Source organism: Sipha flava, unplaced genomic scaffold (assembly GCF_003268045.1).
Source record: "Sipha flava isolate LNK unplaced genomic scaffold, YSA_version1 226_pilon_pilon, whole genome shotgun sequence".
Classification (NCBI taxonomy): domain Eukaryota; kingdom Metazoa; phylum Arthropoda; class Insecta; order Hemiptera; family Aphididae; genus Sipha; species Sipha flava.
Window position 1 is genome coordinate 530,887 of NW_020272861.1, and position 27,555 is coordinate 558,441.

General features: G+C 32.3%; 1 protein-coding gene and 3 non-coding genes across 4 annotated transcripts in view; 3 read left to right on the top strand and 1 right to left on the bottom strand.

The window, feature by feature from the left end:
• Positions 1–19,515, bottom strand: part of LOC112683440 (carbonic anhydrase-related protein 10) — a 200,154-nt gene extending 180,639 nt beyond the window's left edge. The window contains exon 1 of the mRNA XM_025554488.1: positions 19,142–19,515. The gene's annotated coding sequence lies outside the window, so the exon portion shown is untranslated. The remainder of the gene's footprint in view (positions 1–19,141) is intronic.
• Positions 5,839–5,910, top strand: Trnap-cgg. The gene has a single exon. It is a non-coding gene; the product is annotated as a tRNA-Pro (tRNA).
• Positions 6,794–6,865, top strand: Trnap-cgg. The gene has a single exon. It is a non-coding gene; the product is annotated as a tRNA-Pro (tRNA).
• Trnap-cgg lies at positions 8,727–8,798 on the top strand. The gene has a single exon. It is a non-coding gene; the product is annotated as a tRNA-Pro (tRNA).
• Positions 19,516–27,555: the final 8,040 nt, after the last annotated feature.

Below are 27,555 nucleotides of genomic sequence, written 5' to 3' on the forward strand. Positions count from 1 at the left end.
TTTGAATCACATCCAAATATATGGAGTGATTATAAGAATTCATATATGGACAAAAAATAGAAAATGTTCTAAAAGAAGTAAATGATTCCTGCAGAACGAAGTAAAGAAGAAAAACTAATGGAAGAGTTCAATCATAAAATTACTAATGATGAAGATCAAAAACAATTTTTATTTAAATAAATGATAATTATTATAACTTTACGTAACATAGAATAATATATTAACAAACATTTTTATATTTTCAGAATATTCATGATTATCGTAAGAAATATCCAAAAACTGAAGGTGGAATATCTTAAAAAATCTTTATAAATATGTTTCCTTTTAAATAATTTAATTTATAATGTTATAATAATTAAAACTTATAACATTTATTTATAGTTTTCGAATAAAAAACAAAAATAAATAATATAATAAAAACAAAATGTTTTCTAAAATTTAAAACTAAAGTAATTATGCACCAAAACTAACGTTTTACTCTTTTCTACAAAACTTTGAGCTTAAATCGCCACCTGTTAATTAAGTTCGATCGAGCTCAAATTTTACAGACGTTACTTTTAGGTATATTGTAACAAAATTCCGGCCCACGCTCTTAAAAATTTAGCAAAAAATGTTCTCTTCGTATAAATAACCGACACCCTAATATATCTATATATATTTAACTATACCTTATATCGTATTATAATATTATCCGTTAGATATATACTTACGAGTATAAACGTGTAACACTCGAATCGAATTTATTGTTTCGATCGCAGTACGTTATAACCGTCGATTATAATAGATAAAAACGTTTCGTCGACAATTCGTGCTTTTACCGAAACAAAAAGAGTCTACAATATAACTGATTGATGGAGTGCATAAACACGTGTATTGCGTAAATGGAATCGCGCTGCTTTACACTGCAATTTTCAGACAAGAAAACATAACAATAATCACTGAATCATTAACAAAATGCTTGTGAATTAAATTTATTTTCCTTTATTTTCCGCGTATTCCAAAAGACTCGTTGAGTGCAATGTAATCCGGTTGTAATATGAAGCATGGATTTTCGATTACTGTTTGCCTCGGGCCCCTGAAAGTGTACAAAATCCGGCCTGCAACTACACCTGGTAATTCTCCCGATACAGGTTTATTAAATTAAAAACGATGTGCGTTTAATCAAATGTCCCGATAATTAACGTTCGACGATCATTATTCGATGTTAAAATTTATAAACGGGAAAAAATTGAAATTTTAAGCTTATATCACGAAAACAAAGGAAATTTTGACTTTTCCAATGAAATGAAGATTTTTCCATTTATCCTTATTGGCAACATTGTGGACCAGCTCGGGGTAAGAACTATTATGCGCCTGGTCTTGATACAGTCGATATGAAAAAGTCTATGGAAGTATATGATTTGCGTACACTGAATACGGAATCGGTATACAGTGAAATCTGATGCTTGGAGATATCGCGCGGAAAATCGGTTGTCAACTGTAATAGTTTGAAAATGAAATTATTGGTTTTGTCAATTTATTGTTAACAATTGTCAATTAGTTATTGAATTTCTTTTTTTTTATTATACGCATTGATTTCCAACGAAAATTCGTTGCAGGAAAATGTTTGTTGAAAATCGAAGCTTCGTGAACGCTTTCGAATCGCTTTTGTCTTACCGCAAACTCGAACGTTTCACGCGTAAGACTTTTACGCCCCTCCGTCGCTTTTGGTCGAACTCGTTCGAAAAAAATCACGGCACAAGAGATAACCGTCTCACCGGTCGGTGCGTCCGAGCACGGTTGTTACCGCGGTTCGTACGCGTTCCGATGGCGGTAAAAACGCAAAAAAATAAAACAATAATATTAATCGGTCGAAACCAAAAACCAGTAAACGGTCGGCGAGCACTCGTAAACCGATGTAGAGATAAGTAAACCCTTGGTCCCCGGGGTTTTATCGTACCCGTAAAGCCACGACCGGTTCCGGATTAAAAGATCATCGCCGGGTGAGCGATACGTGGGTCGCGATTGTATTGACTTCGTGAACACCCGGTAAAGCGATGGATTTTTAACACGAAACCGGTCGTACAAGTATAAAAATACACGAGGCCGAACATTCGTCTGTTTATTACTGTACATCAACTATTTGTTTGTTTATTCGCGGATATAAAACGAACGAAAAATAATGTTCTACGAGCTTGGAATCAACCGTAAAAGATTTATCAATGTTCTCGTCGTTACGTACGCGATAACTGTACGACTGGGATTTCGATGGGATTATTCCACGTGATTCGCGTACACCCAAATACGTATGTACACGAATTCGTGCACCGTGGGTTTTCTTCACGGGAACGTGAAAGTTTATTTTTTTTTTGTGTTCGTACAAAGTTCTTGGTCGTTTAAGACGATTTCGGAGTGTTTAGATCCAACGTTTGAATTTTAAATCCCCTTTCGGGATCCTCAAGTCATGCTAACGTCATTTTTACATAATTATAGCCAGCTATTAAATGGGTAATCTAATTAAGCTATCAAACATTAGTTATATTAAAACTAAACATTTATCCTATTCAATTTTCTGAAATAAATAAAATATAAAACAAACGATTAGAATTTTAAGCACATTATTTTGGGCTACTGTTAGGTAGTAAGTTTTTAGTTTTAATAATGACGGATGGGTTTATCCATAAAAGAGGTCCCCTAATAAGCAGTAACATCTTACAGACTTTACAATCTACATTTAGATGATTAACTGTGGACCCCTTACATTTCCGTTGCAGATTTACTCATTATACAATTTCTTGCATAAAATTGCAAAACCTCACGTCTTCTTAATTCAAGTGGAAAATAAAATTAAACGCTTTATTAAAAATAGTTCAAAAGATAAAGAAACTATTGCTTTTAAATTATAGTATCATCTGCTGTGGTTAGTTGTTTCCGAACACAACGTTTCGCTTCGAGGCCAATAATTTGTTTTCAATTTCAACGTAATACATAATACGTAATATTACGTAATACGTAATATTTTATATTTTTCTTTTATAACCAACTTATAAAGATTATGCATGACAGTTATAATTTTAACCTTAACATTTATCAAAGAAAAAATAACGGCTTTGTGACAGACAGATCAATATCCTTAATTTATTTTAATTACAACTTATTTATTAATTTCGTAATGTTCGGAAGGAAAACAATTATGATGAGTTTGAACCTTCTGTCTTATGTCTCTCGAATATACCCTGAACATGGATTAAAATACGCCTGTAATGTTATAACTAAGTTATTAATGAGTTTATTATAATGTTTCAGGTAATGGCTTCGAAAATACTATTGTCACAACAATTCGATATAACTGCATATTTAACTGTGTAGTTAAAATTAAGTACTCATCATTTGAAACTAAAAATTAGTTTCCGTCAAATTAGCAAAAAAAAAACTAACTGATTCTTTAGCCCGTGGTTACAAAAAAAATGAATACGCAAAAACCAATCGACAAAGGGTAATATTAACATAATATACCTAATTGCGACGAATCAGTTTAGAAAATGCAAACGTTAAAATACAATTTTAAAATATTAACTGCAAACCGTTGAAATTATAATATTATTTAAGCGAAAGTAAAACAACTGTTTCATTATACACACGTCAATATTATAGCATTTCAAAACGCTTTTGAGAAGTATATAATCTATTCTCGAGTCACGTAACTTATTCAATTAGGTGTAAACTGTAAGTCGTCGTGTTCGTAACTGTTAGTATAAAAATTGCAATATTATAATATCGTTATTGAATGCAAACGAAAAGCATACACAAGACCGTACGTACTCGTTGACGGCATTAAACAATTATTTTATGCAAATCGTTCCTATTAGTTTTCGATAATGCGTCAACAAAGTTACCCCTGTGGAAACGACCGATAGCAGATGTTTAAAAAATAAATCCACAGACTTTTCCTAAGATATATCATTTATGTTATATATTATAGATTAACAAAAAATATCTTCGAAGAAGAACAAACTTTCAAGAACATAAATATCGAATTTTGACGTGCAATATCTTTATATTTAAATTTCAAAGTTACGAATAGTGCCCAAAACATTACAGTAAACACAATGCTCAATATTTATTATGTATTTTCCACTTAAATCGTCAAAGAAAATGTTCGGATAATTAATTTATAAAAGGAATTATCGAATAAAAGTCTTAAAATACATCTGCGAAAATAATCTTGTTTGACTAGAATTTTATAAAAACGGCCAGTCTTCAGTATTTTAATAGTCACTCTACCAAAATACTGAGATAATAATCAAACAATTCGATTTTCCAGATAAACGATCCTTATAATAAATCATTATTAATTTCACGTGTTTTAAAATATAAATTTTAACTCGTCAATCAATGTCCCATATTAATAAGCGTATTAGCGTAATAAGCGTCACAATACCAATGTTATCTTTAATTTTATCGAAAAGATCGATCGTAATATATGCTTGATTAAATCCAATACGTTACGATTTAAAGAAATATACGCACAATACGTTTTTGGCAGTGGTCTTCATTTAGAACTTCTTCCTATGAAATTACTATTTTGCTGCAAATCACTTACGTGCTCTGAGCTCAATCGAAATTTATTGTTGGCCAGTTTATGGATTGATATACCAAATTATTATTCGTATTTTGTATTTACATCGTATACCGTTCCAATTATGCACTATACTGGTACATTGAAGCACATCATAAAACTGATAAAAACCACATAAAATATTCATAACAATAGCGTAGACGCACCTCGTTGAAATTTATCGTCATGTATAGCGTTATTAGATTGCATCTTTTCCTTCGAATGGTTGAAGATTTAATGAAATCGTTATCGAATTAAGCGTCCCAAACACAATATAATCAATCGTACGACAAAACGTACAACTAATCGTAATCGTAACAACTTGAAGTATGTGATTTACTTCACAAACTCGTACAACTTACCGTAAGTAATAAAAGTTGTACAACTTCTATTTTAGATAAATGCACCACCTTACATTATCGTCTATCACTAAAGGTATAATTTACTAATTGACATAAAATTTTCCAATTCAGCTGAACATGTATGGTTCACAATTTCAATCGACCCTATCTAAATAGGTTCTCATCTTTCGTTCGTTCTTTCAATTTACGTTAATTTATATATTACATTTAACCCTCGCACCCTCGATTCTATCCGTGCAGCAATCATTTATTTCTCACAACTTGCGCGCACGACTAGTTTTACTACCGACCGCTACCCCTTACATAATATTATAACTCAGATACATTGTACTGAATTCGGTTTTAATCCGTTACCACGCACGTCCGTCCCAACGCTGCCTTCGGCTGCACTCTTGTTCTTATTCCTTCGCCGTGATTTCGTCATATCCACGTTTCGTTCATTCGAATGCACTAAATATACAATAGACTTACTCTCGCTCGGTAGTGCTTCCTTTCGTCACGTACACGAAATAAACCGAACGTTTGGCTTCGTCCGTCCACCACCTCCGTGTCATCCCTTGGAAACATCACTCTGCTGCGATATGCTGCACTGTACCTCGGACAACTTCGTAACTTCTCACTCGTCCGATATTCGTCCACAACTTTTCGTCATGACTTATTTTTCCGTTGCATCGGAGACGGTCAGGGCACTCGATGCGCTACGCGTTGCCTACACGAAACGCCTTCGCGATTTCCGTTCGGTAAGTTGTTGTGGTGTTGCCGCAACTGCTCCTGTCCCGGCGCCGTGAACATTTTCGTATCTTTCTTTCTTTTATACTTTCTTACTAACCGTAGCCACTTTCGATCTAAGATCTGCGACTTTCGTAAATCTTAACAACCGGCCTGTTGGTCTAGGGGTATGATTTTCGCTTCGGGTGCGAGAGGTCCCGGGTTCAAATCCCGGACAGGCCCGCGGTTTAGTTTTGCTGTTTTTATGCTCCGCAGTGGTCAGCCGAAATTAAATCGACTTTCACCGTGTGCCGCAGCTTATACGATACTCCTACTCCTATTCGGAACCCAGTCCAGTTGTCTGGACGAACCATTGCCAACGTTTTACGAATCAAAACCACCGGTTGTTTTTCTCTTTGGTTTTTCTTTTTTATCCAAATTCCGAAGTTTTTACTTCATTCCTATCCGGACTTCTTATTTTGTTCTGACCACTTAGACATTTTTAACACTTTTTTTTTCATCTCTCTCGATTTCTCTCGACTGTGTATGGATTGGTTTTTCATTTGGTGTTCTCTCACTCACAAAACGCCTCAGTATCCTCATCTTTGTTTGCCCTTTTTTCCTGTTCATGGTTCCCTGTCCGGTATTTTGATTCGTACAAAGTCTTTAACAACATTTTATAACGTTTAGATCTAAAGCGTCGTCACTATTTTCCTCACTCTATGTCTGATAACGTATTTAATTTTATTAACCCTATTAAGGGTTATTAACCCTCGTTTTTTTTTTCTTTCGAAGAATCATTGAGCTTCTGTAACACCACGGTATTTAAACACTTAAACTTCACCTACTCGTCCAACTTTGCAGTAATCTTCATTTGATTAATAATCATTAATTATGTCATTGGTATGTATTCTTGGTTATACTTATTGTAACGGCACCCCGGATAGGCAAGACACGTGTGCACTTCACCAAGGTTGTATACGCATTGCCTATGGCCCGCTCCTTTTACACTTTCGTCGTTTGTTTGCGCTACACTGTTTGTGCCGCCTAGTCCGTGCCACTTTCTCTACAAACGAATATTTCGCGTTTGATCTAAGTCCCACGACTTTCGCAAGTCTTTACAACCGGCCTGTTGGTCTAGGGGTATGATTTTCGCTTCGGGTGCGAGAGGTCCCGGGTTCAAATCCCGGACAGGCCCATTTAGTTTTGCCGTTTTCGTGCTTTGTGCCGATCTGAAGAAGTCGATTCGACTTTCACCGAGTGCTACCACTGAATTAGTACTCCTACTACTATTATAACCCGACCTAGTTAACATCGCGAACCACTGCCGACGACCAACGGAGTTTTACGAATCAGCCGGTCGGTTACGATTTTTATTTTTTTATTTCAATTCCAATTCTCACTTCGTTTCAATTTCTTTTTCTTTCTTGCCTAAGTTTGATGTTACAGGATGCTAAGTTTGATGTTACTCGATGATGCACGGATTTATTTTGAGATCTGTTTTATTTTCAATTCGCTTAGGGTCTCGGCATTTGGTCTAGGGCAGGGATGGAACTCAAAGTTACTAGAGGGCCAATTTTTAGAAAACTAAAATCTAGCGGACCCGAACAAAGCAAACAAAAAAAAAAAAAAAAAGTCATACAAAATATGAATTTTAATTAGCATGAATATACACGGAAATAATAAATTCAACACACACAACAGCACGATACAAATTATATGAAGAAACTGATATAGTTAAATGGTTTGTACAAACAGCTATACTTATACATACATATGACATTTCAACATTTAACGATGTTTAGTGCCAGATAACAATTATTATATCAATAAGTTAAAGTATAGACGAAAAACATTAAAATTTTATGATGTAATTTTAAAATATAGCACGGGCCAGATAAAAAGGCTCGCGGGTCGTATGCGGACTTTACCGATGCTTCCGCTAGTCGTATAACGTTACAGAACCGTCAGCACTGCCAGCGTTACAGCGCACTGTTACGAGCACATTGAGTCATACCATTCGAAACCATCGGTCATCCTTTTCGTCTGGTTCTTCAAATCGAATTTCAATCAAAATATTCTCACTATTCCCATCTCAAATATCTGCCCACCACGTTGTCCCAATCACATCGAAATTTTCGACTATTTATTTTTTCCCATCACCGGTTGATATCACTACTTGCGTTGGGATTTGTTTTTTTTTAATTCGATGTTCTACTCGTTCCATGCGTCTATCTCAATATTATCATTATTTTCATTATTTTTTCATTTGCTCGTCCACTGTCAGGCATTCCAATATTTGAATTGTTTTCAGTAACGTTCTATTATGCATAAAGATTATGCATATTGTTAATGTTGTTTTGGCGCGCAACGCAATATTGTCGCATACGTGCTCTAAGGTAAATATGTATAAATCCTTCAACACATAGAGACGTGTAAGCACACGGATTATTCAGTAGAACATATTCAAAAAATAAAAAGTTTTAATTTATTTTATCGTCACACATCAAGTTTATCTTGCCGTTAACCTCGCCGGACAAACAACAACCGTTTTTAAACGTCTTTTACTTCACCTAAACTTTTTTTTTTCTTATTGTTATCTCGACTCATTTGTTTCGCTGAATCCGTTCCTGATATCGTTCTGTCCAAGCACTTGTCCATAGATCTGCTGCAATTACATAATTGAAGCCTAAGTTCTGAAGACCTGATATACTTAAAGGACAAAACGTCGGTCCTACGAACGGCCATGCCTATCGCAACATTTGGTCACTATCCTCTACGCCCTTCTTCGGCGTACGTCGTAGTACTCAATTGTTCTGAGAACTACCGAACTTCCACGTGGTACACTTGAACTTTTCGACTTGACGAGACCCCACATAAGTCTTACGTATTATTGTAATCTTTACAATTCTCGTTTTTAGGGCACCTTGGGTAGGCAACATATAATACACGTACGCCTGTCACTGCACGATGACTGCTACCGACTTCGCGCGAGCACTTTCTCTACAAATCATCCACGATCGGTCTAAGTCGTCGAGCTCTTTAAAGTCTTCACAACCGGCCTGTTGGTCTAGGGGTATGATTTTCGCTTCGGGTGCGAGAGGTCCCGGGTTCAAATCCCGGACAGGCCCGTTTAGTTTTGCCAATTTTATGTCTTGTGTCGGTCCGAAAAAGTCGATTCGACTTTCACCGTGTGCCGCGACTCGAAACCGGTACTCCTACTCTGGTCAAAACCAGGTCAACCGTCACGAACCGCTACGGACGAAACAGCACGTCGGCACATTGTAAGTTGTACCGCGAGTCGAAACGGTTTCAACGTACCGTTAACGTATCCACGAAAACTGCAGAGCACAGCCGAGTCCAGGTAAACTCATTTTTTTTTTGATTTTTATTATTCCAAACGCGTCGAATTACGGGTTTTTTTTATCTGTAACCAGATTCAGTTCGCAAAATTGTTACATTAAATTCGAAGACCAACGTATATCCGTTTTAAATCTGCAACGAGTTAATCCTGTGTTTCACTACGTTAGGCAGTGTACGATAACGTATTGCACGATAACGCGCAATCAGGGCCGGATCAACGGTATAGGGAGCTAGACACCTGTCTAGAGCGGCTCTTTAGTAGGGGTGACATTTTCAAAATTGACTCGTACATTTTTTTTAGTTCTATCGGTGTTTTATAAGAAAAATATTTAAATTCATTCATTCGTGAAAACCACTTACCTATATAATATTGTCTAAAGTTATTATATTACTTTATATTACGGCCTATGCTGGGCGTTTTCAATTATTCCAAAAATATAAATAACCACACAATCACTTCCGCGCGATTTTCGACAGTCGCGATAGTGATGAGTTTTAAGTAATAATTATGGAAATCATATTTAAGTCTTTTTATATAGAATTTTATACATAAAATAAAAAATTAGCACTTTTTTTTATATAGATATGTTACATAAAAAATAGGGTGGGGCTAAGTCAAAATAAGAGTTCAATTTTTTTTTTTTTAGAGAAGACAAAATTTTATTTTGCTTAGTGCACTATTTTTTCTTGGGCTGGCCCTGCGCGGAATGGTTTTGTCTAATATACGCGTACGGTATACACATATCATATTATTGCATAATGTCGTGATTGTAACCAAATCACAATATTTTCAAGTTACCGTTGGTAAATATCGTCGATCGATGCAAATTGTTAATATTATACGGATTTAAGAAGCGTATATGGCGTGACGATTTCACATTTTGGTCGAATAATTTCGATTTAATTTAGTTCGCGAATATCAGATTGTAAACTAGTACGCGCTTAGAAAACGTTACATTTATCATCATTCTATTTGAAAATGTTTAAGTTTTTTACACACTCGAGTCTATAAAGTTGTACTTGACTAAAATTCCTGTCGAACTACTGCGTGACTTTAAACGTGTCAATTTATTTGATTTTAGTAACACTGTCAACTATCAAACGACCCCCAACACTTACGGAATTATGTACATAAAGTAGCACGATTGTGTTTACCGTAAAAGACGAATCGTAACAACTATTGATGTGAACAACAAATTATTATCTACGTCTCTATTCGTAATAATCATAATTTCATTTCAATTTTAATAATTTATAATTGAAAATAAAACCCATTACGTAATGCTATATAGTTTATCGCTGTTTTTATTTTGTAATTCAATAATAAAATGCACATCATAATATATTTTTTTAACACGTTTTAAAAATGTTTATCTTTAAAAAATAAATAATAGTATAACGCTGCAGGTATAAAGTACTAAAATTTTATATAACTGTAGTTATTGTGATAAACTAAATGTTAGACAAATGGAAATAAAACTATTTGGACGCAAATACTCCGAAAACGGTGTTTTAAAATACGGGTAAATGTTGGCCGGTCCACATTTATTCGAAAACGAATTGGAATAAAACCAATTGTGTGAGGTCCGTAGTTAGATTTTCAGCTACATATATTTTGTACATTATTTATCCAGTAGTATAATATACGAGATCGTACGGTGGATGTCATATATGCAAAACTTTTATTGTTAAATGTACGATGTTATCTGAAAAGTACGCTAAAAAAGCGTGTGAACGAATATTGACAAATGATTGCTTCAAAAAAACTCCGTAATGCTTTTTAGAAAGGCCCGTTTTCGACATTTTTTTATTTTTTCGAATTATATGGTGGGCAAGATCATTTGTGTCGTAGGGTCCGATCTATTAGTGACATACAAAAACACGTTGGTATTCGTGTCGATATATAAACAATTTTTTACTCGTGAACTTTGCGATTTTTTTCGGGTATAAGCTATACATCTAAGACCTCAAAAGTAATAATTGATGACCAACAGGGGAGGAGAGATATTATTTGAAAGCAGCACAAACAAAAATAATTTGATACCAGATACAAAGCAGTGGTATGTTTGAATGTTTGGAACTTGACAAATAGTCAGTCATATGACATTATCGGTAATGTACTCACAACGGGCGTATTTAAAATATCATTGATAAATCCAAGCAGTTACTTATTACTTTATTACTGATGTGGAAGTGCAGTGCCTACTCGTTATATTTTCGTTAGTTATTATACAAAGAAGATGTAGAGATAAATTAAGGTGAGTCGTGTCTCGTTTGAAATCTCTTAAGCTTAATAAGGTCAGATCGAACGTCGGGTTTAAGAGTAATCTGAAGCTAGGGCTCTAAGTTTTTAATTCCATCGTGATGCCTACACGACTAAATCGATCGAACTGTTTTGACGTACATTTATACGTAATCGATGTATTATGGTCGTATTACCCAGACTCGAAACGGCTTATCGCGGCGATTTCACTCCGACAAATAGACGGGTAACATTGAATAAAGACGATTTGACGTGCGCACCAAGTTTCAATCCTAGTTATTCATGTTTAATATTCGTCGGCGATAACGCTGTCCTTCAACCGAAACATAATATTGTCTCCGAAAACGTATCGCAATAAGTAATAATGAAATTGTCTTCAGAAATCGAATTCTTACGACAATAATTGTGTTTATCCGATGGACATAAATATAAGGACATATCATATTTTGTCTGCGACCTGTTAATCGCCAAACAAAAGAAAATATAAATATACTTGCGTAAATATTACGCAAGTTGATGGTATAGTTTCTATTTATGTATATACACACTTTAATTACACGTTCACGTTTTTAATCACTCAAATACCTCTTATGCGCTCTCGCAGGTCCGAAATCGTTATAAACTCAAGTATTAATTATAAGGGTTTAACTTGGAAGCAAACAATATTATGCTCCGAGAGTATTAAGCAAATGGAATATTCATATAACTATAACTATTTTTGGTAAGAAATTAATTGGATCCCGTTTATGCGTATAAAGCTATATCGTTGTTATTTTATTTCAATTATTCCATTTTTTTTCCCTGCGCATACATAAAAACCTCGCCATCAGACGTTATCGTATCTTTTCAATTTGTCAACACACGCAGAACTAACTTTGGTTTGGAGTTTGGGGTACAGCCTCAGGATTTCTAAAATAATTTTTCAAATTATACAACCTCGCTCAGTGTCGCAACTCGATAATAAGGTGCCCATTTGAACATTTCCAGAAGAAGGCACTTGTTTTTTATTATTATTATTTATTGTTACCTATAATATTAAAACAATTAATATAATATGTGTATATTACAAATTATAGTAGGAATATTGTAGAGGCTAATGTAATAGGGGCCCCTGTAAATTGCACATCCAACATTCCCGATAATTACGCCACTGATCTAGCTACTGAATACCTTGTTAAAATATGCATTATAAACTATAATTTATATTCATAGTAAAAAGTTCTTTTTGTTTTTATTGGTTTAATACATATAAATGGGATTTAAATATTTTATTTAATTTTGTTATTTGTTAAGTCAGCCATTTTTCATTATAAATTTCCTACATTTATTTGTATTTTAAATCAAAACGATCCCATGTATTTGTATATTTTATTGTATGTAGTGTATTTTGGCAACCCGCACGGTGAACAGTTCACTTTTAAATAAAAGTTGTTACTCTCTATAATAGATAAATTCACACTTACACGGAAACACCTATATAATGCTCTTCAATATTTATCGCGTATATAATATATATTACGCGCCAGGGTTTGCGCTTTTTAGAAAATAAATTAAATCCAAAGAAAACTGTCAAATAATTTCGATAATAGCAACAATCGAACATTTAAAGTGTTCGATTCCCACGTTTGCTTGCTAGTTGGGCCACAACTATTAAGATATACGTTTGAAATCGTTCGTTAAAGTTTTCATGTTCGACTCAAATGTTGACGAAAATCGTATTCGTTAATGAAGTTAGAAACCTATTTTCCTCGGTATTAGCTATTGCAAAACGCAATTCGTTTTTATACATCGCACACGTTGGACGGATAAATAGAATACGCTTAGCTGATCGTAGAATTTTCTCATTCCCCGAGTAAACATGTTAAATTACCATTGAATAACTAAACCCACGTTATTCTAGTAATAATCACGATTTGAATTATCACTGAGGTCATAATAATTAAACGATCGCGTAGGACAATTTATATGCATGCATTTAGGCTACTAAATATTTATTTAACCTACTGCGAATAAATGAAATTTGAATATGATTACCGTTCGTAACCGTTCATAACGTCACAGAAGAAAATATTAGAAACACTGTATGTTCGACCGTGATTTTTCAGATATAATCTCTTCAAGATTATATAAGCTAGCGACGGAATGCAATTCCGTTGAAATGAAAAAAGTATTGAGTACACAGCGAACAGACGAGAAAATAAGTAGATACGTACTGAAATTGTTTCAAAATTGCCTTACAAGACGCGGTTTTAAAAAATTTTATTTTCGTGTTAGAAAAGATTTTACGGTATTGTTCTTAATTTTATAGCGATAAATAATCGCGTTTGTAGAAAATTTCGAAGCCAAGCCGATTTGCTGATGAATAAATTACGTTTTGCGTAAAAAGTTTGAAATCCTCTAAAATCCGACATTAGATTGCCGCAGTCTGCGAGATTATTAAAATATAATTCGAAAAACCACTACCTATATTTTTGTTTTTTCAGTTAAACTGCTAACCCGAATACTAAGTACGGTCAATTTTACATTACAAAAATAAAACAAAAGTTTTGAACGACCGTGAAAGGGTCTAAAAATGTTAAGTCGAAAATTCGTAAAAAATAAAGAATGGTAATTATATAATAAAGTATACATTTATCGCGTGTAAGCGCTTTTCCATGAGAAATCATAGAAGTTTGGTGATTTTACCGGCTTACATTAATAAATCCTCCGACTGCATTAATTCAGTCTAACACTTTTTAAAGTAATAGCTGGCCAATGAATTATTTCTGTATATAATATATAATTATATCTGTACGCTGTAATTGAGCGGAAAAAACGTACACTTTTTAACTTTATTATTATTATTGTTTATTAATTTAGTTTATTTGTTTTATTTTAAAAGTATCTTTAATCGGTTTGAATAAATGAATAAATAACAGTACATTATTTTTGTAGATTACGATATTGGTCTAACTCGTGCCCGGCTGCAGTGGTGGTGGTAAGGATGAAGAACTTCTGCCCGAATGGTTTAAGTCGAGTTTAACCACAAGAGCGGTATAAAGATAACGGTGTTTGGACGAGAATGATACGTCATGGCGCAAGTTTGTCCTGATGGATCTTTTTTTGTTACCAAAGAAATGACGGAAGGAAAATTTCGCCTGCTTAAGGTGACCAGTGGCCGTTTCGACAGTTGTTGATAACCGTTCGGTGTCTGATATAAGGGTTTGGGTGGTTTGCGGCGATTGACTTTCGGAAACCCGATTCTATGACTTACGAGTGAACTCACCGATAGTGATAATTTTAAGTAATTAATAATTTTGATAATGATTGTAATCATTTTAATTAAGACTGTAATACACGTTAAAAGTTTACCGTTCAAACAAATATATTAATAAGTATTTATAAAACACATAAATATTGATCCGTAAATGTGAAACTGTATTGAATATGATGCGTTATTGTTACGAGTAGTTTCTGTTCGTTTTTAATGTTTTAAAGTAAAACTTTGAAAACCAAGTAAATTATAAATAGTTATTCATCGTAAACCACCAAGAACAGTAATTATTGCACTCTAAATTTTTTGGTCTTGTAAACATTTTCATGTTCAGTGTACTTACGTGTTTAAAATTTAAATTTAAATTAAACTATTTACCTAGTACTGAACAGGAGAAATATAAACCCGACTACATCACATAAGAGCAATATTTTTTACGAATAATTGTTTTGTTTATCATATCCATATTATGTTCATAACTATTGTTTAAATATATTTATATTATGGTTATAATTTATCTTCTAAGTTTATCACTAAATATTTTAATTGTTACGTAACGTTCAACTTAAAATACATATTGAACAAAATACAATATGTGAAATGTAAGTGTATTCTAAATTTATTTTACCTCATAGATTGATTTTAATATCTCTATAACAATGTATACCAAATTTTAACAAGAAATATTTATTGTAATAACTATTCAACTCTCCATGCATATTCTATGGAAGTGTATTTATGAAAAGTTTAATGAAGTATTTATCATTTTTAAATGCAAAAAAAAAAATTTATATTTAGAATTTTTAAATTGTAAAATCATGGATTTCTATTATACTAATTTTTTGGAGAGATTCGAACAAAAATCCATTAATACATCAAATCTTCTTATCTAATGAATATATTGTAATATTATTATCAAAAATCGCATTAATTTAATATAACCGTCTTTATCTCAATCACAATGAATGCCATCGGAACGTTATAGGTTATTTTCAATACATTAAAATGTGTTATGTCATTTAAACTCTGTAGTTTCAAAATATTATTAAAACAATATTTTTAATGTTAAAGCTACCCCATACCGTCAATAAATATTGAACCTGTTATTACACTGAAAATATATAAGAATTCTTAAAGATCGGTTTCGTTGGGAATAACAAAAAAAAAAAAAAAGGTTTATGTGATGAATACAATTTTATTATAACATGGTCACTCTAAACACTATTGTGTTCAAATACTTTAATTTCAACGGTTATTTTAATATTCACGATGATCGAATTTTTGACACTTTTATTTTCAAAGTAAACGGTTGTTTTTCATCTTCCTAAATACAAGAATAATTTAGCTAATAAATCCAGTGGACGTTTTGACAATGATGAAAAACAGCGGTTTCGTTATTATAAATAGCTGACAGATTTTTGCTCGGAAACGAAATGAATATATTTTAACCATACAGCGTTTAGTTGTCTTTAAAACTTGGTTTTTAATAAGCTTTCGAACATTCAGTTATAAGGACTTCACGCAAATGGAACACGCTAACAAACGCGTAAAATGTGTTGTTATTGTTATTATTATTTATAACTATGATAAGTAACGGATTTAATAAAGATTGACACGTATGAAAATATATGCATTATATATTAATCCATTTAGAGATGTAAATGAATAATTGAGTTGCCTATTACTAGTTTTTAAGAATAATGAATATTAATCATTTAATCAAAATTTTTTCGACACGAAAAGTTATTGTAACTATAAAATGTTCAGGTGAATGTTAAAATAAAATACATAAAAATTCTACGGACAAAAGAAAATATAATATGCAACATAATTTCGAAAATCAAATTAATAACTTCTAAACAGTGCATAAAAGTAATTTAAATTATAAAATGAGCATACGTAAAAATCAAATTTCTGTTTTCTCAAAAATAGTATAATGTTATCATATTTTATTTTATTTTATTTTTTTTTTTTTTTTTTTTAATAGAGTGGTGGTTAGTGAATCACTGCAAACGGGATGTTTTGCGGAGCTTGGGGTAGATTTTTTCACGGGGTTCTAGATTTTTTTTTTTTTTTGGGATTCCAAAGAAAAATTTCTTGGGCGCCTTAGTACTAGTATGACATACTTTTTATTTTACATAACTTATGTAAAAACATTTTGGACACACATATTTATCGAGAGTCCCACGTTCTTTTTTCTGTAACCGTTTTTTCTTTTTTCAGCTCCATAAATATGCTTTCGAAATATGTCACGGCTAGACATTTTGATTTTTAAAAAAAAGTTTGAGATAAGGAACTCAAGAAAAATATTTGGTAATAAATATCAAAAATGTCCAAAAAGTATCACTATAACGACAGTTGGTTTGGTACCCGTGGCACCGTGATTAATGCTAGTTATGAAGTGAAAAACTTATATTGACGATTGTAACTATTTGGAAATAATATTAATATAAATTATTCTTTATCATTGTCCAGTGGTAAAGTCTACTACAATAGATTACACGCAGTCATATGCCAGTTTAGAAGTAATAATTATTGAAATACAAATACGAGTAACATGACGAACAATAACACGGGCAAGCTAAAAACACTCTGTTGATTATTCCTTAGTATGGATATTATATTTTATCATCAAACCATCAACAATATATAATTGATTGATCATTTATTATTGTCATACTATTTATACTATAATATAAATACCTACTAAATGTAGTAATGAAGTTAAAGATTAATATAACGTACAAAATTTCACATGACAATAATCACTTTGTGTTAGATTTTCAAAACTAAATTGTAGGTTTACAAGACATTAAATCCCATGAAAATACGGAGTTCTGGACAGTTCCTCTTTCTGTCTTGCTTTCCTACCAGCGCTACTGTTGATATTTGAATTTGTTATTTTACATGATAAAAACAAAAAAAAAAACGAAATCTAAAACCAATTGTTCGTACGGTGAGTTATCTGTCATTATTAAAATGTAAATACATTTTATTGGATTAAAAGTGTTACGTGTGCAGAACATTAATACGCGTATATTGCGAAATCTTCTTCTCGAGTATATTGTTTCGTATTACCATTGATTATAGAATAAACTGATGTCCCATGCAATGTTAATATTCGGTTCCACTTATTGGATGCAACAGCTCTGGAGCTCTAGTGTAGTTTGGATGTAAATATGATGGTGCCCCCATCATAGGTGGATGTAGCAAGCGAAGGGGGTTGAGGTTCTAGCTGGTGATTTGTAACGAGGTGCGAGGGGAAACTCATCATAGTCGTTTTAAAAATCGAATATTTTTTCCAAACGGAAGATTGAAATACTGTTATAAATATTTTATTGCATAATAATAATTATTATTGTACCAGTGTAATAAAAATGAAAATGAAAATCTCGTATTTCGTTTATCGTGCTACAAATAAATCAAATTTCGATTGATAAAGATAATTAAAAATATCATGTTGTATTAAAATTATTTGTTAAAATTATTTGTTCTGACATTGTACCTATACGAGTTAATGTTATTTTGTTATTGACTCGTACGAATTTGTAGGCAAATCAAATACATAGCTTGCTAACAAGATCTACAAAAATGTTTTTTTTTTTTTTATAATAAAATTGATATTTTCTTAAGTTTGTGATTAATAAAACACTATTTTTTCATTGTATATTGAATTAAGTGTAAATTCAGAAAGTATTCAACGAGAAAAAAAATTAAAAGAATTATAATAAATAAATCAACCTTTTACTATATAAAACAAATATCATGAATATACTGTTGATTGTTGTTTTTTTTTAATGAGTTTTTCATTTGGGTTTTATCGAATGTTGGCGAATTCATCATACTTAAAGTCAACTGAAATTTCATCCGAATACGTCACGACCATAATATTTTTTTCGTAAAAACGTAATTTCGTATACAATATCGATGCTTCCGAAAAAAAAAAACATTTTTTTATAATTGTGAAAAATATGAGATAATCAATAGATAATTTTAATAACGTCATATAATTTTTAAACCGAATTCAATTACAGGTCATCAATTGGGACAAATATTCTGAATAAGATCAATTTGGCTGCACACAAAATAAAATGTATCAAAAAAAAAAAAAAAGTTTTTGTACAAATTCTTTATAATTATATCCCTTGTGTTTGTTATTTATTTTATATACTTAAAAGAACAAAAAGTCGGTACATTGAATTAATTATTGAGCTGCAAAAACGAATAATTTGAATCGAGTGCACCAAAACGTGTGCGTATATTGTACTGTTGGCGTAATATTTTTCGCGTTCCGACCGCAGACATTATTGGAACGGATCGCGGGAAACCATTTATATTCGTGTTCTACAAAAGTCATTCGAATCGGATGTAAAGTTAGCGCGGGTATTACACTTATGGAAGCTACTACCAACTACCCATTTTTTTCCAAGCAACGCCGTCTACTAAATTTTTTACTTTTTTTTTTTTAATCCAGCACTTACCGGTAATCATATTTAACCGTCCGAGTGATTTTTAACGTATAACAAATGTTTTCACACAACAACAATTATAATAATTATTATTATTATTCGCTATATATGTACGTGTACACCTACCGTTGACGTCGCGATATACTGTGAACGATATACGTTTACGGTAACATAGTGTTACGCAGTTAGTATATACGATTTACGAGAGACGACTTGCAGAAAGTTGTGACGGCGACCGGGCGAGCGTGTCGTCGGTGACTGCCCGTGTGGGCACGTGAAGCGTGTGAGTCAGAACACCAGATAGAGAGAGAGAGAGAGAGAGAGAGAGAGAGTGAGAGAGAGATGGAAAGTGATAAACGGAATAGAGATAGTTTCCGCGCGACGACGAAGATGACGAGGACGACGGTGTTGCGAATGGAACACGTCGCGCGCGAATACGACTTTTTCGCCGGACGTCGCGCGCGTGTCGGAGCGCACGGGCCGATTGAGTGACACAACGGCCGCCGCGCGACTACGAACACGCGTTCGGCCGGACACGCCGCGCCCCCCGCCCACCGCGATCGCGGACGCCGGCGCCGCCGCGCGAACGACGGCCGATCGCGAACGGACAGTGCGCCGCCGCCGCTCCGTCCGCGGCCACGCGGTCCGCTGCTATCCGGCACGATTTATCGCTTACGATATTTCGGCGCACTAGTCGCACCAACAAGGCACGTTTTTTTTTTTTTTGTTTAATATTAATTTTTAATATTTTTTAAATTTTTTCGTATAATAATCGTTTTCACTTTTTTTTACGATCTCCACCAACAGATTTTCAGTAATTATCCTACTGCCGTACAATGCCGTACGTGTATGATAACTTTGAACGTTCTAATCGTTTTCGACATCCCTTGGTACATTCCGTTTGTACCGACTTACTTTTTTTTGTTACCATCGTACGATTAACATTTTCTGACGCCAGGTACATGGAAATCCCTCGTCCCGTTCGTGGCCACGCGATTCGCCGACAACGCATTCGCCGGTCACGATTTTTGAGTTCTGGAATTTTTTTTCTTTTAACCGTCAATTATGTATCAACAAGCTTTTTTTTTTTTTTTATAATTATATCATAGAATCACTTCCGCCATTAATTTATCTATCGATTTCTACTAACAGTTAATTTATATCTCTAGCACCGGTACACCGTATAAAAAAATAAAAAAATATGGAACATTTATGAGGTACTCAATTTCGCAACTCAGTTTCCGTATAGTCGCATTCTTGTAAAAATATGTTGTTGTACACGAATACGGATTCCCTTAAGGTTAAAAATAGTACGTTTTTAGTTTATATGCAAAAAAAAAAAAAAATACAGAAACACTTAGTTTAACAGTGCTATATGAGTATATTTTGAATAAACTTTATATAATATCCTTATAATTTATTATAAGCCTACCTTAAAGCGATAAATTATAGTTAATTATTCGACCGTGAAAAATAATGCTGAACCGTTTCTTGTACATTCCGTAAATCGTAAACACTTTGTGGTCAGTATATAATAATGTAACTTATTTTAATGTACTATAATATCTTTAGATTGCGATAAGTTAATTAATATTTTATAACCCTTGTATTTTTCGAAGATTGAATTAAATAGGTGTTATTAAACCGCGGATTATCATACGAACCATGACTATGAACGTACAACTTACACTTGATATAGGCGTGTTTAAACACATCAAAGAATTTCCAACACTCAATAAAATTATTTCTCCCTCGCGTGTTTTTAAATCATAGGGTAGACCATGGAACAACCATACTATTATTATAAGTATTTTTTTCGTTTACAGAAAACAACAGAACAAAATTAATTAACTCTGCAATGTAATCGACAGTACGTATACGAGAGTATAATTTTATTTTTCAAAATAACAGAGTATTTGCGAGTGTACAGTACAGGTAAAAAAAACAAACCATTGAATACAATTTTTGAATGCGAATAAAGGTGTATAACAATTATATAGCGTATCAAACAAAGTCAATGAAAACCGCATTAATCACACAATGGCGAAATCCGAAAACAAAACATTTACAGCAAATGTATTGCGAAAAAACATATTTCGAATACATTATTCGTAAATTATTATTAAAACTATTAAAATATTGCTTACTAAATGGACAATATTGTTCGTTATATGTTATAAAAAATGGCATTAAAACAAAAGAAATTGACTTTTACTCTTGCATTTGTACTTATGGTTAACAATGAAATATATAACTGTTAATATTTAAAAATAATATATCGAATAAAATGAGAGTTACGCTGGCATCTGCAGGTTAAAATAACTATTCAAAACCGATACCAAAATTTGTTACATAATTTGTACAAATTTTTAAACGCATTTTGAAAATGTGTACATCCTCCTTTAGGGTGAAAAAACACTTTTTCATTTCAGATGCCAGCGTAACGTTACTCAAGCATCCGCATTCATAATTTTTATCTTAGACACTCAAAACTAGTACCAAAATTTGTTATACAATTTGTAAAAACCGATTTTCCCTGATTTGAGAGGGTGTAAAAATTTTGGAATCGTTATTACAAATTTGTATAAATTATATAGCAAATTTTAGTACCAGCTTTAAGTAGTTATTTTAATCCGCGGATGCTAGCGTAACTTATCTCCGAATAAAACCCGAGCACCGTGTAGACAAATTTTTCGAGTGGTCCACTTGGTTTAGATAAATGCGCGACATTCGTTGGCTTCTAAGACAATTTTTGACTCTATACGCAGATAATACGTCTAAGAATACATTGTAAATTATGAAGCATAATGTACCTAAGTATGATTTTCTAAATTAACAATCGTAAATCAAATGCATAATATAGAAAACGCGTTCAATTTATCAAAATATGTTCACAGTCTACTTATTTTCCAGTTATTTGTACTTCGAGAACAATATAAATGCATACACACTTGATAATAATTTATTTAGTTTCGAGTTTCAATCCAAACTTTGAGATTTTATGTAATTTTCACGGTTAAAATATTTGAGAAAAATATTACTAACAATTTAATTACGAGTATGTATGCTGATTTTAGTAATAAATTATCTTACCTTACGTTCAGATAGGTAAAATCTATTTTAATTGTTGTAGCTGCGAATATTATCTCCCGTCGTGGAAGTTCTAATGAAATTTGACAATTTTAATTTAAATAATTTAAACTTTATAAACTGTGTTGACATACATACCACCGAAATCATTTATTTTTTTTTTTTTTATCAAAAATTGTAATACTTAACAAATAATCCAAAATAATGAGGCATTTGTAGTTACAAAACATGCAAAAAAAAAATAATAAATAATCTTGATGAATTTTTTGTTTTTAGCTTTTTTAAGGTAATCGAACAGTATGAAAATCACTACTTATGCATTCCTCATTGAATATAAATACTATTTAATTATGAATTTAATGTCTAATGTTCGTGTAATGTTTTGAACATAATTTAGTTTTTGTTTTAGTTATAACAGCGGTGAATTTTGAGGCTCATTACAGGTTTTGTAATTTTCTCAAAAACTAAAAAAAAAGTATAGTTTTACCGTTTTTAAGTATCTGTACAATCTGTGTTCTATTTTTAATCAATAAATGGGCTAGATGAAAGTTTTTGAGCACTTCTTTTACCGTCGAGCAATTGTTCAAAGTGTTCGTAGACATAAAAATTACGCACACAAGCACATGCACTTCTTGTAAAACCAATAGATTCATTGCTCATATCTATTGGTCAGAACGAAATGCAAAGTTTATCGATTTAGAAATTATAAACTTTTATTTTCATTTAATCAAAATTGATAACCATTGCCGAACGAAACGTAATTATTTTTGTCAGACTTTTACTTTTTTTTTTTTATATTAAACCAACAATATATTAAAAATTATAATAGTTTGTTTTGATAATATATTATAAATTATATTAAATAATATTTTTCTATGCACTTTAATTTATTTTTAATCAGTATTTTTTATTTAATTTTCATATTATCAAACCCGGTGATTGTTTGTAGCTGAAAATTTAAATATTTATATTTTATTAGCTGTTATACTTTTGACTTGAATTTAAGATAATATACGCTGTATACGTTTATAATTATTGTGAATAAACGCACATTTAATACGTTGAGGTATTGCTTTTTTTAGGCATTTTTCCGTTTTTTAAACGTTAGCTAATTTATAACAAATTACGAGAGAAATAAAAAAAAAATTAAAAAATTCTAAACCCCTGCAACACGTATCAAGGGAAATGATTTTTTTTATTAAGGTTAAATCGTGGTTCCAATGAGGTTTTTGTATCAATCTTCGGTGGCGTCGAATCCGTCCGACCGTATCGGTGGAGCGGTACTGTGGCATCACACATACTCACACGAACACACACATACACTGCGTATACGCACGCACACATGAGCCGACAGGAGTTAGAAGACTTGTGCAATTGTGTTGATTCTCTAGGGGAATTAAATGCTAAAATTGGGTAAAACTCTTTTCCGTTCAGCGTCTCTTAAAGCGAACGGGAACACAAGCGCGTACGACTAAGGCCGATGAATATTGCACTTGTACGCAAGCGACCTGACCGCGAACTCCATCGCCAAACACTACGTGCATAATTTGTGCACGTGCCGACAACGGAGTACATTGATTTTATCGTACAGTACAATTTCTCCGCCCTAAGCCGATTTTCCGAGACTAATCGGACGGTTAACAGCGAACATCCGGCTATTTATGGGCAACTTAACGGTTATCAATACTTACATTCACCGACGAACGGTTCTGACAAAAGATGGTTCACGATAGTGTTATTAAAAATTATCATTATTTGAATGTTTGTAAAAATAATATAATACCTATAATCTTTTTATACCTGCTGATGGTTTAACTGTTTGAACACGTCTGCGCGAGGATGAAACGATAATTTTCCCCTTCGAGTTAAATTCCTGCGAGCAAGTGCCCCTTTAACGCACACATTTCGTAATTATATCACTACTGCCCGTTGGCGTTACTTAATTCTTTCTCTGAACTTCAATGGGTGTATTTATAATATAAATTTTAACTCCAGTTGAAGTATCAAGTCATCGTTCCCTTGTCAAATGAATAACACGAATCGGACGATATTATTAAACGTTATTAATTAAATGACGGTCATGAAATAAAAATTATAAAGCCATCATCAGTTGCAGTACGTATATTGTAAAATAACACATTATAATGTTCGGCTTGAACATGACGATTTATAAACACCAACACATAGTGTCATCCCTAGACCCTTTTATGTGGATGGGGGTGGGGTGAATTTCAATCATGTATTCACGTTTATTTATCCTAGTATGATATAAATAATAAATAACAAAATTTTGAAGTAAAAAAGACCATGGATGGGGCTGCTCCATTTGTCCCTCCTGAGGACGCCTCTGCGAACACGTGTAGGTAATACGTATTACAACTTCGCGAATGTTTTCGTAAGTGATTATAAAATTGCTCGGAAAACTATCTACCAGCTATAGTTGGCATTTAATCGATCTACAAAGAGTCCCGTGGATTTATTATAATACTTTTACGACTCATCTTTAGTATTTTTAGAAAGAAAAAATAAGTATGCTCTAAAACATATAACGTTTGTATACTAAAGTATAGAGTTGTCTTTTTGTGATTTTTAATTGTATCGACGTATCTATTAACCTCCATTTATTAGTGCGACTTCGGTTAAATTTGATTAAAATTAAAATCAAAGCTGTTAAATAATAAATTGTTCTGTAAAGTTTTGGAGAATGGTTAAAATGAAAACTTCCGTCGGCAGTATTTCAATAATAAAAATTTCCGGAATTCGAAACAATAAACATTGAAATGACGAAATGTTTTCCCGATTTCCAATGAAAATGAATGCATTATTAATTTTTAAACGATCGATATTCATTTGCAATAAATAGTGTTTGTTGAAAATGCACGCATAAGTATACTATAAGTACGAGTACATTCATAGGATAGAAACGAAAATAAATATGTAAACGAAATATTAATTACTACCTAAATTTTAGTTTCGGATCATGTACCGTACAATATAAAGACGGTTATAATCGCTTCCCTGGAATAATAGGATTGTTTTCCATTATAGATACAATTTAATCTGATTATCACTATAATTATGTATGCATTGGGTTTATGAAATTATTTACACTTCCAATTATTAAATTAAATTATGAACAAATAACTAAAAACAAAAAAAAATCATAAGACTTTGATGAGTATTGTAATTTTCGTCAAAGAATCATTTTCGGCTTGTCGTCCAGCAATTAAACGTATTCCATATATTATACACATTGGGTCCACCACGGTTCGTCTACATCGCGTACGCCGAATACACGTGAACTCATATCCGTCCCGTGGCAAAAACTTTCGATTCTGTTGTTGTTTTACATTCAGATTTGATTGTACTGTTGACGCTGAAACGAAATTCCGCGGTTCGGGGAGTTCGTACGTTTCTGACGGAAATTGATCGTCATGTTGTAATACTATCGCTGTTGTTCCTGCTAGTATAATAATAATATTATCAAACACGGTGGTTTCAAGTACACGTGTTCGTGCAGTCGCACCTAGGGAGCATACCGATAAATTGTTTCGTCCAGAGGTTCCTGTTTAGCGTTGTCAGATCTTAGAACAACAACATCAAAGACGATATGAATCGAATTCCCACAACAAAAACAAAGAATTCCAAAACGTGGCTACGCAACCGTTTCGCCGGCATTCCTTCTTATCTCTCGCGTACTTGCGGTAAACTATGCTGTTGAATTCGTGCGAGACGATAATGTGTACACTTGACAATAATTTTCATTGCAAAACTGAAGAAATCAGACGGGGTAAATAATGTTGAGAATGAATATCACCCGATAGAAAAACAAATATTATTGTATTTGATTTATTTGATTTTAATTTTTGTTCACGTGATAATACTCGATCTCACTGAGGAAACTCACGCGGAGTAGGATATCCTAATACAATAAACATAAAACAATGAATATATGTACTTGAAAATACAACCAAAAAAAAATATAAAAACAACTCTTAAATTACAAATAGTAAATTATTATGATTGCTGATTTTAAATATAACTATATAGGGAACGCAAAATATGTATTGAACAAATCAGTGTAATACTCATAAAGAATTCATCTGGAAAAATATTTTTTATAAGTTAAATTAAAAGTAAACTTATAAGTATAAAGCCAAATTATTTTATTCGTATTGTTAACATGTACCTACTCATTGTATGATACCAACAGGGATGGGTGGCTGATCTGATAACTGGAATTTTCCAAATGACCTGGACCATATTGTGGCTTAGTGACCCGACAATTTTTTCATAGCTTTATTTATAAAATTAGTAAATGCACACTTTTTTTGTATCAAAACTTTATAAACTATTAAATTATTGTATTATATTAAAATGCAATAATGTTTAATTTCAATAGCATCTTATGAGTATGAAAAACTAGAAAGCATCGGATATAGAATTATAAAATATCACATAAATATAGATGCCAAATAAAATCATTATACTATCTCGATGTCGGCTATTTATTTTTATGGTAAAATACCCAGTTGCAGCGTGATGATTAAATATTTAAATACAAATACTATTTTAATGAATAATATTATTATATTATTATATTATATCGTAGAACTCGACGAATTCAACGTTCGACGATTAACAAACTTACAGTTGAATACTTGTCTTTGAAAAATAGTTCTAGTTGAGTTCTAGTGATCAGCTCGATTCGATAAAAAAAATGTTATACTCGAAAATACGAGTACGCGACTTTGGAACACTACTCGCCCGGCACTATAAATGTATTTATGATTCATTAGCTCTATTATCTTATGAACATTAAAACACAATGTATTATTGTTAATATTGTTTCGATTTGAATTGTACTGATTTTATTTCTCAAGTATTGATGGTAAAGCAATAATATATTAGGAATAGCAAAACAGTTATTGAAATACTTTGATATTACCGAAAATAGTAATATTATTATTATAAATTAAATTAAATATTTTAATTTTTATTATAATCAAATACTGAATTCAAGTGTAGCGAGGTATTTTTATTACTTTTTTTTGGTGATTTAATTTGTAAATTTTGACTGACCCGGATGAATTTCAATTTCCCGGCTTGAATTCAATTCTTACTCCATCCCTGAAGACTAATATACTGAAAAATGGTTTTTTCGCAAATATTATATTAACTCTACGATACACATGTAATATATAATAAATATACTTACAACGCGTGATACACGAATTTGTTTGGTTTGCATATTTTTTTCTACTTCTTTTAAACGTTTATCGGAACAAGGATACAATAATTTTTCCAGATTATGGTTCAGAAAATAAATTATTTAAAGAAACGTGCTTTATAAAATGTGTATTTTAAGGTATAGATATTATAGTTTTTATGATGTTTAAATATTTATGTGTTTACATGAAAGTAATTTTTTATTATTCTTATTACATTTC